The sequence below is a fragment of the Theobroma umbraticum genome, unplaced genomic scaffold (assembly GCF_002168275.2).
Source record: "Theobroma umbraticum cultivar Fairchild unplaced genomic scaffold, ASM216827v3 scaffold_86.0, whole genome shotgun sequence".
Taxonomy (NCBI): Eukaryota; Viridiplantae; Streptophyta; class Magnoliopsida; order Malvales; family Malvaceae; genus Theobroma; species Theobroma umbraticum.
The window spans coordinates 3,257,298-3,271,389 of NW_018397263.1; the positions used below are offsets into that span (position 1 = coordinate 3,257,298).

Below are 14,092 nucleotides of genomic sequence, written 5' to 3' on the forward strand. Positions count from 1 at the left end.
ATGCTTTCTCGAAGTCATCCTTAAAGATCACACCTTTTTTTTTTTATCTTTTTTTAACATGTGGATGAGCTCATTAGCCATTAAAATCAAGTCCACAAGTTGCCTACCTTTAATAAATGCTAATTGATTGTTCCCTATCACATTCCCTATTATTGTCTTCAACCAATTTGCCAAAACGTTCGTCATAATCTTATACAAACTCCTTACAAGACTAATTAACCTATACTTCCTTAACTTTGATGGATTACTAACCTTAAGGATTAACGTAACAATAAATTAGAAAATTTTATAAACAATCAATATTAATTCACATACTGATATATTTGTGAAAATTAGATATAAAAATTCTAAAATTACTAAGTTAATGTTTAATGATATTATGGTATTTTTATTGCATGTGAGATATTGAACAACTTATTAATCGCAGATTTTGTGAAACAAAAAATCAAAACCTTGATACTTAATTAATCCTCCCAACTCTTTAAAGTTGTGAGCCACTACTATTTGGATTCTTTTGCCAATTACATTGGTTTTCTCAAAGTTTCAATTATTACTATATAAGATCAGAATCAGACAATCCTATTTATTAATTATCTAGTAAAAATACACCCAAATGAGTTAAGTGTAGTAAAGTCGAGTCTCTACCATTTCTTTCATTGCAAGTCTGCTCGATGGCATCAAAGAGGCACCAATCTAGCTTAAGGATTTTGGAGTACTTAACCACTAATGCTTATCAAATAGAAGACAACATACTGAAGGAGATACTTAATCGAAATGCAAGAACAAAATATTTAAGGAGGTTCCTCAAAGGCCACTGTGACAACAAATTCTTCAAAAAGATTGTTTCCATTGTTTCTTATCAAGATATCGAGCCTTAGATAAATAAGATCATTAATGGGGAGCCATCAGATATCATTTTAGCTGAACCTATCATCGAGTTCTATCGAAGGTAAATTTTGCTCCTTCTACCTTCTGTTTTCTAGTTTTTATTTTCCTCTTTTATTAATTTAGAAAACATAATTCCAACCCTGATGGTTGATAAAGATGCATGGAGTTATTATTATTAAATATCCGAATGCTCTTTTGTTTTTCTTACTTTCCCCTAATAGTTAGTCAATCATTTTTGATGCAACACTAGAACTACATGAGGGTAGCCAAAGTTGATACCTTCAGTTGATGAAAAGGACAAACTAGTATTATGTGAGACTCTAATAGGATCTGTGATGACAAAGTAAGAAACTAATTAGCCCCCATTTAAGATTTTATTACATTAAAAATTATGTTATGCAAAGAAATATAATTAAAACCCAAATTTGTTGTAATGTTGTTATTTTTAATTATACTTCAAAGTAGATTTTAAGATTTATATATGATTGTATTTCCAAAAACTAACAACAATAGTTGAATTTATTGATTTACAAGTACTCTGGTGACTTAAATAAAGTCGGAAAAAGAATGCAACTTATGTTTGCCAAACCAAAGGTTGAAACTCCATCTGGCTTAATGGCAAGAGCTACCACAATAGCCTTATTCAAGCGCAGTAGCTTTAGAAACATCTTACCCAAGCTTTACACAAGCCCAATAGAGACAATTTTTTGCTCAGACATCAGCCAAAGAATGTATTGTCAATTACTTGCCAGTTTAATACATCGAAATAAGATTGTAATGATTGACTTAGTCTTTGTATCTAAAGTATTAAAAGCTATCAAGGGTTTAGAAGATCGCTGGAAAAAGCTATGCTCTAACATAAAAATAGGTCATGTAAATGATTGGATTACTGACTCAAGATGCAGAAATGCATTACCATTGATCATGAAGCCTAATCTAGATTTGGCTTATTCAATAGAAAACATATGTGATTGTGAATCATGGGAAGGAATAATAAAAAAGCTTTGGCCTAAAGCAAAGTATATCGGTGCCATTACTATAGGTTCTAAGAGTCAATATATGCAGCACTTGAATTCTATAGTGGAGGGCTTCCTTTAGTGTCAAACTTTTATGCTTGCTTTGAAGTTATGTGTAGGATCAATTTAAAACCTTTAAAAAAGCCTGCTAATATCTCTTACACCATTCTCCTCAATATGGCATACTTTGAATTCCTTCTTGTGAAGAAAGATTGCCTAACAATGTTTCCAGATCAAGTTGGTGTTTCACACTAAAAATACAAGGAAATGAAAAACAACAATGAAGCTATTGAACCCATTGATCTTGTAAATGTGGAGCCTGGTCAATGTTATGAACTAGTTGTCATAACTTCTGCATGCAAAATTCCTTTTCACACACACACATAGGTTATGAATAATCAATCTTTACAAAAGATATTTTGTTAATTCCGTGCAATCTCATTATACTCTTTGTTTTTTCAAGCTTATACCGATACAAAATTGAAGACATTCTTATGGCAACTAGTTTCCACAATAATGCACCTTAATTCTAGTTTGTTAAAAGACAAAATGTAATTCTAAGTATTGACGTAGAAAAAACAAACAACCTAGACCTCTTAAGGGCTATGACAAAAGCAAGGATTTTTCTTGATCCACTTGGCTTTCTCTTGACAAGGTGCGCTAGCTATGTTGATATTTCATCAACATTAGGTCACTATGTATTATTTTTAAAACTTAAGAGAAAGGAAAGCAATGATATAGAAGAGCTTGATCCCAAAATAATGGTAAAATGTTGCTCTATAATGGAAAAGTCACTCAATTACATGTACAAAATCTATGAGAAGGAAAATATAATTGCACCTTTGGAGATTAGGGTGCTAAAACAAGGAACTTTTGATGCCTTCATGGGGTACTATATATTACAAGGAGTTTCTATGACCCAATAAAAGGCACTTAGTTGCATCAAATCTAAGAAAGCCATAAAGATTTTAGATTCCAAAATGATAGGAAAGTTTTCTAATTTGGAAACTCGTTTTTGACTTCTTTATAAAGTAATTCTATAAGGAAAAAATAACTACTGAAGAAGTTGTTTCTATATGTAGTTCTATGAGTACTTAATTAATCATTCTATTAAAAAATGTTGTCGCTTGAATTCTATCTTCCAATAAGGTTGAATCTAAGGACAATTGATTCAAGATTTTGTGATTCTCGTTAAAATGTGCGAGTTGACAAATCAGGGTCTCTTTTTGAAATTGGCATATCCTTTCTTTTCTTTTTCTTTCTTCTATAGACATTATTGCGATTTGAATAACAAAATAAAGATATAAAATCAATTTTCATCTTATAAATTGTATTTTTCTCTTTAACTTTAGAATTTAAAATTTTATTTCAATGATTAAAAATATCTCCCAAAATAATGTCATTTATACTTTGCACATTTCACAAATTAAATAACATGTGTAAGTCATGTATAAAAAGGATAAAGTGCTTTATCCACTCCAAAGATATCATAACCCAATCTTGAACCATGACTGGTGCAAGGACCAAGAAGATAAGTTCGCTTGACCCAAACAAGTCTTACACTCGTCCAACACACCTATACTCAATATTATCAAGAGCAATACCAAGTGTCATGGATCCAATAACCAAATGCATAGATGTCCTTTCATTCCACAAATAAACATTCAGCTCACATTAGCTCTTATGTATCAAACTCATATCATTAACCATTTCACACAATTTGTGTGTTTATGTGCTCCTTCAAGCCATTACACTAATTCACATGCCATATACATTTAATATGCTCAGGAAAAAGAAGAAAGAAAAAAAAGAAAAGAAAAATAAAAATAGGAAGGCCACATGGCTTTTTTTTTACCAATTTTTCTGTCTAACGCTTCAACATCACGTCAGCATAATTTGATCTATTAGTGTCATGTCAACATCGCTAATGATAAGTTTGGACGAAGTTCAACAGATGGACTTAATTGCACAAAATTTTAGAATAAATGGACAAAATTAACTTGTTTTAAAGTAAAGGGATTGAATTGATGAAAATGCTATAGTACAAGGACCTGTGAGGTACTTTAACCATTCATTGGAGTTACACAATTGCCTTTTCTTTTTCTCTTTAGCTAGAATTTGACACCCTTTTCAAGATTATTACAATGATTTAATAATTGTATTTCACATAATTACTCAATAATCATAATCACTTTGGTATCATACGAAAATCAAATACCAAAATAACCATGTTTAAAAGTTAATAAACTAATAATTTTAATATTTGGATATCATTTTAAGTTTTATATAAATTATAGTTAATCAATCAATAAGCAAATGTCAAAAATATATTTATCTTTTATAAATTAATTTTTCAACATTTTAAATTAGATGATAAATATTTGATAGGAAAAATAAATTAATTATAAAGATAATAATCAATTTGCTATCAAAACAAAGATTTTATGCATAACAAAAGAAGAAAAAAATATGGGAAGAAATATGTAATATATATAGTAATAGATTTTGGTTTGAACACAGTTGAGGTATTTTATTTCTTTCAAGTAACATCACTTCATGAGTTTATCACTATGCACTTTTTCTTTAAATTTAAAATTTTGTTAAGCATAGTTAAATTTATAAAAAAAAAAATTCAGAACTATTCGTGTTTGATAATTATACGACAATTAGATCACTACCTGGTGAAGTGATCTAACCTCGTTCAAAAGGATAGAAAAGTTTCATGTTGAGGGAGTGATCTTTAAAATCATTTTATTACAGATTTTCCTCTATGATGATGTGTAAAAAAGTGTATCTTTTCAAAGTTTTAGTATAAATAAACAAATTACTTTCACATTTTTTATTGAAACATGTCAATAATTTAATAAGATGTTTTAAGGAATTCAAGCAGTTCATGCCTTATAACTTTTATATAAATAATGGATTAAATAAGTTACTCATTTAGTCAAAATTGACATTGTTGTTACTTTTTTTAATAATTTTATTATTAATAATAAATTATTTTAGATATTTTGTACTGAAATGATCTTTGTTTTCTATGTAATATCAAACCAAATACGCTTTCACAGTTCAGAGTGGCTGTGGAAATGACAGTTTTGATATTTATAGTAAATTCATTTTGTAAATGATTTTATTTTCTATGTTTTAAATTTTTCTTGAAAAACAGAGCATTCTCAGATTGTTTCGGCTTGCACCATCTAAGAAGAGAAGGATTCAGATAATTAAAGATATTAGCAGCATAGTCAAACCTTCAAGGTAATTCCATGCATTTGTCACGTTATTTTCTTTTTCTACATTTTCCACGATTACTTGCAGAGAAAGTGCTCTTTTGTTCCTATTCATAAAGCTAACGTGTTTCATTTGATGAAATGGATTGTTCTATATTTAACTTTGCATCAAGTAATCTTTGAATGAAAAATTTTCAGGATGACCCTGCTTCTTGGTCCTCCAGGAGCTGGAAAAACAACATTATTAATGGCACTTGCAGGAAGGCTTGATCCTGATCTAGGGGTGACCTATCTACTCTTTTAACAGTTGAATTATTTAAAGGTTATTTCAGATGATCTTCTAATAATTTTTGGATTTGTGAACAGTCAACTGGAAAAGTAACATACTGTGGTCACGAATTGGATGAGTTTGTTCCTCAAAGGACTTGTGCTTATATCAGCCAACATGATCTTCACATTGGTGCAATGACAGTTAGGGAGACATTGAACTTTTCAGGGCGTTGTTTGGGTGTTGGAACTAGATATGAAATGCTTTCGGAGCTCTCAAAAAGAGAGAAAGAAGAAGGAATTAAGCCGGATTCTGAGATCGATGTATTCATGAAGGCCACAGCAGTGGCAGGCCAAGAAACAAGCTTGGTGACAGATTATATACTTAAGGTTCGTCTTCTTTGTGTCAAATTGATGTGTCTCTTTTATTATCTATTATAATATGCCATTTCAGGGAACTGACAGTGACATTGTAAGAATCTTGAACAGATACTTATTGGATATTTGTGCGGATATTATGGTTGGAGATGAGATGCGAAGGGGTATTTCTGGGGGACAGAAGAAGCGTGTAACAACAGGTACAATTTCCAGTTTAATCAGACCAAATTTTCTTACACAGAAAATATGATTTCCCAATTTAATCAGACCAAGTCCCTTCATAGTTGACAATAAGATTTCCAAATACACTTATGGATAGAGTTGCTTCAATGTATAATGTTTATATACTTAACTCCTAAATAATCTTCGTATGGCGGTTGTGTTTCCATTTACATGGTTCTTTAGCATTCTGTTCATGTCCATTATTCTTACATCTAAATACTGGATTTCAGAATTGTTCGGAAATATATTAGCCATACTTGCAACCTTATTTTCATGGCCTAGGAGTTTTCAAAATACTCAGAAGAATGATATTACCCTATAGGTTTTCTTAATGATTGCTTTTCTTTTTCACTCTTTCTCCTGATGCTTTTTGCATATGAACATTTCTGCTTAAATTGTTTCTAGTCTAATAGTGTCTATTGGACTTAATCACATGAGAAATGTTGGTCGGACCAGCAAAGACTCTATTTATGGATGAAATATCAACAGGATTGGACAGTTCAACTGCTTTCCAAATCTGCAAGTTCATAAGGCAAACTGTTCATATCATGGATTTAACAGTGGTCATTTCTTTCCTACAGCCGGCTCCTGAGACATACGATCTCTGCGATGGCATTATGCTACTTTCAGAGGGTCAGATTGTCTACCAGAGTCCACGTGAGGATGTCCTGGATTTCGTTGCATACATGGGCTTCAAGTGCCCTGAAAGAAAAGGAGTTGCCGACTTTCTGCAAGAAGTGACTTCCAAGAAGGACCAAGAACAATATTGGTTCAAAAAGAACCAACCTTACAGATATGTTTCAGTTCCTGATTTTGTTTACGGCTTCAGTTCCTTCCACATTGGCCAGCAACTAGCATCAGACCTAAGGGTTCCCTATGATAAGTCCAGAACCCACCCAGCTGCCTTAGTTGCAAAAACATATGGTATTTCTAATTGGGAACTGTTCAGGGCATGCCTTGCAAGGGAATGGCTGCTAATGAAGCGAAACTCTTTGGTATATATATTCAAGACTGTCCAGATAACAATCATGTCACTGATTACTATGACTGTGTTCTTAAGAAAAGAAATGCCAGTTGACACTTTGTTAGATGGTCCAAAATTTTTTGGAGCCCTATTTTTCAGTTTGATTAATGTGATGTTCAATGGACTGGCTGAACTTTTAATGACTGTTTTAAGGCTTCCTGTCTTCTATAAACAAAGGGACTTTTTGTTTTATCCATCATGGCCAATTAGCCTACCAATTTGGGTCCTTAGGATCCCGCTATCACTTATGGAATCAGGCATATGGATTTCTCTGACATACTACACAATTGGCTTTGCTCCAGCGGCTAGTACGTAAGCAACATTGAAGCAATCCATTTTTTAAGTCCAAGCTCGTAATGATCATGTTACTAGTTTAGTGATGATTCAACTGAATGATATTATAGTTTTGGTAGTTTCTGTTACTAAACATCTCTGTTCTTTTATATCTCCAGGTTCTTCCGATAGTTCTTGGCATTCTTTGGCATCCATCAGATGGCTTTGGCTCTCTTTAGGTTCATTGCTGCAGTAGGAAGGACACAAGTTGTTGCAAACACCCTTGGTACCTTGACGTTGCTAATGGTTAATGTCCTGGGAGGTTTCATCATCGCCAAAAGTAAGTTATTTGGCTCACTTTATTGTTAAATCATGTTTATAGTCTAAGCGCTAAAGCAAGTTGTTAACATGGTATTCCTAATGCCTGATTTTAACCGCTGGTATTAGACGATAGTTTTAGTTTGTCCCTTGATTATTTTATTATTATTATTATTATTTTATTTTTCATCTGTACCTTTTGCTTTTAGATCAAGCATTCTAACGCATTGTCTACTGGTAGATGATATTGAGCCGTGGATGATATGGGGCTACTATATGTCTCCAATGATGTATGCACAAAATGCCATAGTCATGAACGAATTCCTTGATAAAAGATGGAGTATCTTAAGACCTTCTTAAATTCAATTGTCTTGGTGTTTCTGTTTTAGTGCATATAGTTGTGTACGCTTCGGACAGACCGTTATAATTTTTTTATAATCAATGTCTTATAAATATTTATCTAATGTAGAACAACACAGACCTCAGAATTGACGCACCAACAGTGAAGATAGTTCTTCTCAAGTCTAGAGGCTTCTTTACTGAGGATTTTTGGTTTTGGATATGTGTTGGAGCACTCTTTGGGTTTTCTGTTCTCTTCAACACTTTATTTATCGGAGCATTGATTTTCCTTAATCGTCAGTCACATTCTCTTATTTTCACATACAATTGGTTGTATTTGTATTAATTTTCAACATTGACTCGCTGCTAATATGTGGGTTAATTGATTTTCAGCCTTGGGTGATTCAAAAGCAGTAGTTGTCAATGAAGATGGTAATCAGAAAACTAAAAAACCCATACTCCGGAGGGAGGAGACCAGAAGGTAAGTGTGCATTTTTTTATCTTCGAGTTCAAAAGTTAATGTAAATTTGTGATCAAAACCTATAGTAATTCAAGTTATGCCATCTTTTTATGAATGCTTAACTTTTCTAAATGATTACAGGTATTAATATGCGATTATTAACTTTTCTAAACTCTTTAGGACAAGCATCTAGAAAAGGAATGGTTTTGCCTTTCCAGCCCCTTTCACTTGCATTCAACCATATTAACTACCATGTGAATATGCCTAAGGCAAGTTACTTATTATCTTAAACATTTCACTTTCGGTTTTATAACTTACATTTTCCTTTTGTTTTTTTTCAATCAATGCAAATCATTTAATTAATAATGTAGAGGGTCATTCCAAAGAAGACCCTACATGATGGCTGCTCTATTATAAAGACATGGAGTAGCGGTAGGACAGAAAAAAGAATATAAGTAGAAAGGAAAAACCAAAAACACTAGACGAGCAAATCCCACTACACGGCATATAAAGCAATAGTAGGTGACACTGTAAGCTTCTAACAGCACATAACTGAAATAGACCAACCTCTAACTTCCAACCAGTAGTGGGATAAGCAACGTCATAAGCTGTTATGCAGCACCTAGCAGCCCATATGCAGAACCTTATAGGAAATCCAACAAATCGCAACAATAACAGCATGGGTCAATAGAACAGTGAAGAACAGTAATAAGCCTAGGAAGGGTATCCACCATAACCACACATAACAACATATCGCAACAATAATACACTAATAGCATAGGGCAGCATAACAACATAAAACATCTATAAGCCAAGCAGGGGTATCCACCATAACCACTCATAACAACATAGAACATCAATAAGCCTAGGGGGGAAACACATTCACTAGAATCATCAGACAACAAATGCCATCCCACAAAAATGCAGGACAACCAATAATACCTCAAATGAAGGGTAGAATATATGGAGCAATCACAAAAATCGAATCAGGGTCACCACCATGACGAAAACATCGTTGCCCTTCCAATGCCAGGCTTAGCTCAGGAATCAGCAAGGCAGTTACCTTCCCTTAGTTTAATGAGCAAACATTGAGGTGAAATCTTGGTTTCTTTACTAGGAAATGAAGGCTCAAGGAATTACAGAAGATCGTCTTCAGCTGCTACGAGATGTTAGTGGTGCTTTCAGACCAGGGATATTGACGGTATTAATGGGTGTCACTGGTGCTGGAAAGACCACCTTGATGGACGAATTAGCAGGAAGGAAGACAGGAGGATACATTGAAGGGAATATTAGCATCTCAGGTTACAAAAAGACCCAAGCAACATTTGCTCGTGTGAGTGGTTATTGTGAACAGAATGACATTCACTCCTCAAATGTCACAGTTTATGAATCTCTTGTGTACTCAGCTTGGCTTCGTCTTTCTTCATACATAGACACCAAGACAAGAAAGGTTGACACAAACATTTTTTCTCTAAATTCCAAAAAAATCTCTTTTTCTCTTCTTCTCATAAGCAAAGTTCCTATTATACATACTTTTTCCAATTTTTGCCTTTGTTTAGATGTTTATTGACGAAGTAATGGAGTTAGTTGAGCTCAAATCTCTAAGGGATGCTTTAGTTGGACTTCCAGGAGTTGATGGTCTTTCAACAGAACAAAGGAAGAGGTTGACAATAGCAGTAGAGTTGGTTGCTAATCCCTCTATCATCTTTATGGATGAGCCGACTTCTGGACTTGATGCCAGAGCTGCTACAATTGTTATGTGTACCCTGAGAAACACTGTGGACACAGGGAGAACTGTCGTGTGCACGATTCACCAGCCCAGCATTGACATCTTTGAAGCTTTTGATGAGGTAAAAGTCAAACCACTTGAGTCCTTTTAGGGAACTTTACCACCTTTTTTTTTTGTTCATTTATATTACGTGCACTCAACTTGGTATTGTGCTTGTTGCAGTTACTGTTGCTGAAAAGAGGAGGGCAAGTCATCTATGCTGGACCTCTTGGTCACCATTCTCACAAGCTTATAGATTTTTTTGAGGTGAAAATTTCTATTTGTCCTTTCACATGTACAATGTACTTCCTCTTTAGCAAATCCCAATTAGATACTCAATAAACACTATCTAAGTATTTCCTTGAGAAATTTCAGCAAGAACTAATTAAAATGCATATTCTACTACAGGCTGTCCAAGGAGTTCCAATGATCAGGGATGGATATAATCCAGCAACATGGATGCTTGAAGTCAGCTCTCCACCTGTTGAGGCTCAGTTGAATGTGGATTTTGCAGATATTTACGCAAATTCCTCACTTTATCAGTAAGTTTAACTGAAATGCCATAGTCTAGACATTAATTTTTTCATCGTCACTGGCCAAAGACTAATAAATGCATTGTACTCAGTTTATTTTATTTATTTATTTATTTTGATAAACTTACAGGAGGAATCAGGAACTTATCAAAGAGCTTAGTACACCAGCTCTAGGCTCCAATGATCTCTTCTTCCCAACCATTCCTTACACAATGCAAGGTCTGCTTTTGGAAACAGCACTAGTCTTACTGGAGGAATGCTCGGTACAACGCCATCAAGTTCTTCACGACGATAGTTATTGGCATCTTATTCGGTCTCATCTTCTAGAACAAAGGACAAAAAATGTAAGTTTTAATTTTCCTTTCTTTGATTAAATGTGTCTTCGGAATCTGAACACATTTATTTTTACTACTGAGCAAAAATTTGGCATTAATCAAAAATATTTTTGGTGAACAGAAACAAACAACTAGATTTGATTAATCTTCTTGGAGCAATGTATTCTACCGTGTTTTTCTTTGGAGCAACCAATGCTTCTACTGTGCAATCTATTGTTGTAAAAGAGAGAACAGTTTTCTATCGTGAAAGAGCAGCCGGAATGTATTCTGAACTACCTTATGCATTTGCTCAGGTAAAACTTTTCACTTCTACAAAAAAATTAGATTAGCTTTCTTCTTCCCTTTCTCTTCCAGAGGAGCTTAACTTTTCCCAGACTTACCACTGAATGCTATACTTAAAGAACAATTCTTTATTCTTCAGGTGGCCATAGAGACAATCTATACTGGAATTCAAACATTCATATATATTTTGTTTCTTTACTCGATGATCGGATTTGAGTGGAAGGTTGGAAAATTCTTATGGTTCTACTACTACATATTAACATGCTTCGTCTACTTCACTTTGTACGGGATGATGGTTGTTGCTCTAACACCGGGCCATCAATATGCCGCAATTGTCATGTCCTTCTTTCTTAGTTTCTGGAACTTGTTCTCTGGTTTTCTCATTCCTAGGATGGTAAGTTATCTCAAAGTCATTAACTACTCTTTCCGATTAGCTTGTTATTTGGATAATCTAATTCATTTGAGAATTACAATAAAAAACTAAAATTTGTTTTATTCACCCATTGTAGCAAATCCCTGTATGGTAGAGGTGGTACTACTGGGGTTCTCCCGTGGCTTGGACACTATATGGGGTTGTGACTTCTCAAGTGGGCGGCAAGAATGATCTTCTTGAGATCCCTGGACAGAGTGGTGTGCCAGTCAAGGACTTTCTTAAAGACTACTTGGGCTTTGAATACGACTTCCTTCCAGCTGTTGCCGTGGCTCATATTGGCTGGTGTCTCCTCCTCTTCTTAGTATTTGCTTAAGGTATCAAGTTTCATGCTAGTTTTGGGAGCATGCCTGTAGATTAGAAAACCAAACTTTGAGCATAGTCAATGGATGGGGAAAAGAATAGGGCTAACAACTTTCCTCTTGTTTGTTTTCCTTGAAAGATTGAGCATTGAGTGACTTCATCTAACATTGTCTTTGTTGCTCTCTGTTGTTGGCGCTATACCTTAGCGGACCATGCAAAGAATTTATTCCTCCATCATTCACTATCATTAATGGATGCATCTCCAGCAATTTATCACACATGATGTTTGTTTTTCTCTCTTTTTGGCCACTGACTGCAGGAGAATCCATTAACAAACACAAAGAAATTGATGTTAGTTAAACTAAAATCCCATCACAATGGACACAGGGTAAAGAAAAAAATGTGAAGGAGATTAGGTCAAGTCAAACTCCATAAATTGCGTAGGCACATCAGTCTATCCAACCATCGTATGTGAGGATACTTTTATCTACAGTTCAATGCCATAATTCAGTTGCTTCCATTCAACGCCGCTAGATGCTGATTCCAAGTAAAAGCATCCATCCTTCAAAACGTTAGAGGTTCTTACAATTTCTCGCTAGAAACCATTTCAAGTTGTATTTGGGAATCCTTTTGCTCTACCATATACTTTTCTCCTGCTAGATGACTCAACCTGGCTATATTATTGCAAGAGTTTTGCAAGCCAGAAACGTTCAAAAAGTTTAGTGCTTCAGTCATTTTAGGCTACAACTTACAAAAAGAAATAGAAACAAAAACAAAGGAACTAGCAATTTCTTCGTTTAGATAGCTAAACCAAGTATACAAATAATTTTGCCTAACAATAAAAAAAATAATTTTATATCTACTAAAGTAATTGACAAACTAATACTATAAAAAATTATCATAAATATTTTAATTTATATTTAATCCATTATTAACCTATAAAAAAATTCAGATAATGAATAATCAAATTATTAATTAAAAGCAATAATCTATAGGTATTAATTCCATAATATGATAGTGACCTTAATTTCTAGACTTTTGAAGTTTAGATTACACTTTTTAATTATCAGTTACTAGTCAGTAATGTCATAATAGATACTATGGAATCCAAATTTAACTCTTTGTTTAGGAAAATGAACAGTGGGTAAAGCTTTGTTTATACAAAACAAATACTAGTAGTGATAAAAATATTTACATGCACGTTTTAGCTCCTACGCAGCTGAAGTTGTGGCGTATATAAGCTGACCCCTTCAGCCGATGATGCCTTCCCAAACTCCTGACCGAACCCCAAAAGAAAAACGACCAAGAGCTCTATTTCATTTTCTTACCACATTTTTATCTAACAAAAATGACAGATCCCACCAATAACCAAGAAACTTAATCTGCATAGGAGACATCCATGTCTATATCCCCAAACTTGTCAATCTCTGGTCCAACCTCCATGACTTTGCTTTCGCTGAAGGACACGTGGGAAAGAGTATGCGGATAATGAGGAAAGAGAAGGGTGGTATAAGGGAGAAAGGAATGAAAAGATGCATTTGCAAGCGAAGCGAGGAGGTGGAGTGGTTGGATTAAGGCTAAGTTTAATGCTACCACAGGGTTGGAGTATAAAGGTTCCATTTATGATGCTGCTCCCACGTTTGAGTCTTATGGAGTGCTCACGGATCTGCTGGTAATGCATAGGTTTTTTATTTTTGGATGGTTGGCCTTTTTTCATATATGGCTCTGCTTTTGATCAAGGTGGTCTTTTAGTTAGAGCTTTATTCTAACTTTTTTGATTAAGGTGGTAATGCATGGTTTTGTTACTACCTTTTGTTTAGAAGTGTCAAAGTATGCAAGCAGTCTTATCACCCAGAAAATACATTTCTATTAATCCTTCGAAATACAACAAATACACTAAATGGCACACAAATTACACCACCTATGAAGCTATTTGTGTGAGATATATATATATATATATATATATATATATATAACACTAGATGTATTAGGAGAGTTGTGTTCCAAAAGGAATTAACATGCATGATTT

At 34.0% G+C, this 14,092-nt stretch overlaps 2 pseudogenes; both read left to right on the forward strand.

Moving 5' to 3' along the window:
* Positions 1-671: 671 nt before the first annotated feature.
* LOC110420697 (indole-3-acetic acid-amido synthetase GH3.17-like) lies at positions 672-2,923 on the forward strand (annotated as a pseudogene).
* Positions 2,924-5,329: 2,406 nt separating this feature from the next.
* On the forward strand, positions 5,330-12,423 carry LOC110420698 (pleiotropic drug resistance protein 2-like; annotated as a pseudogene).
* Positions 12,424-14,092: the final 1,669 nt, after the last annotated feature.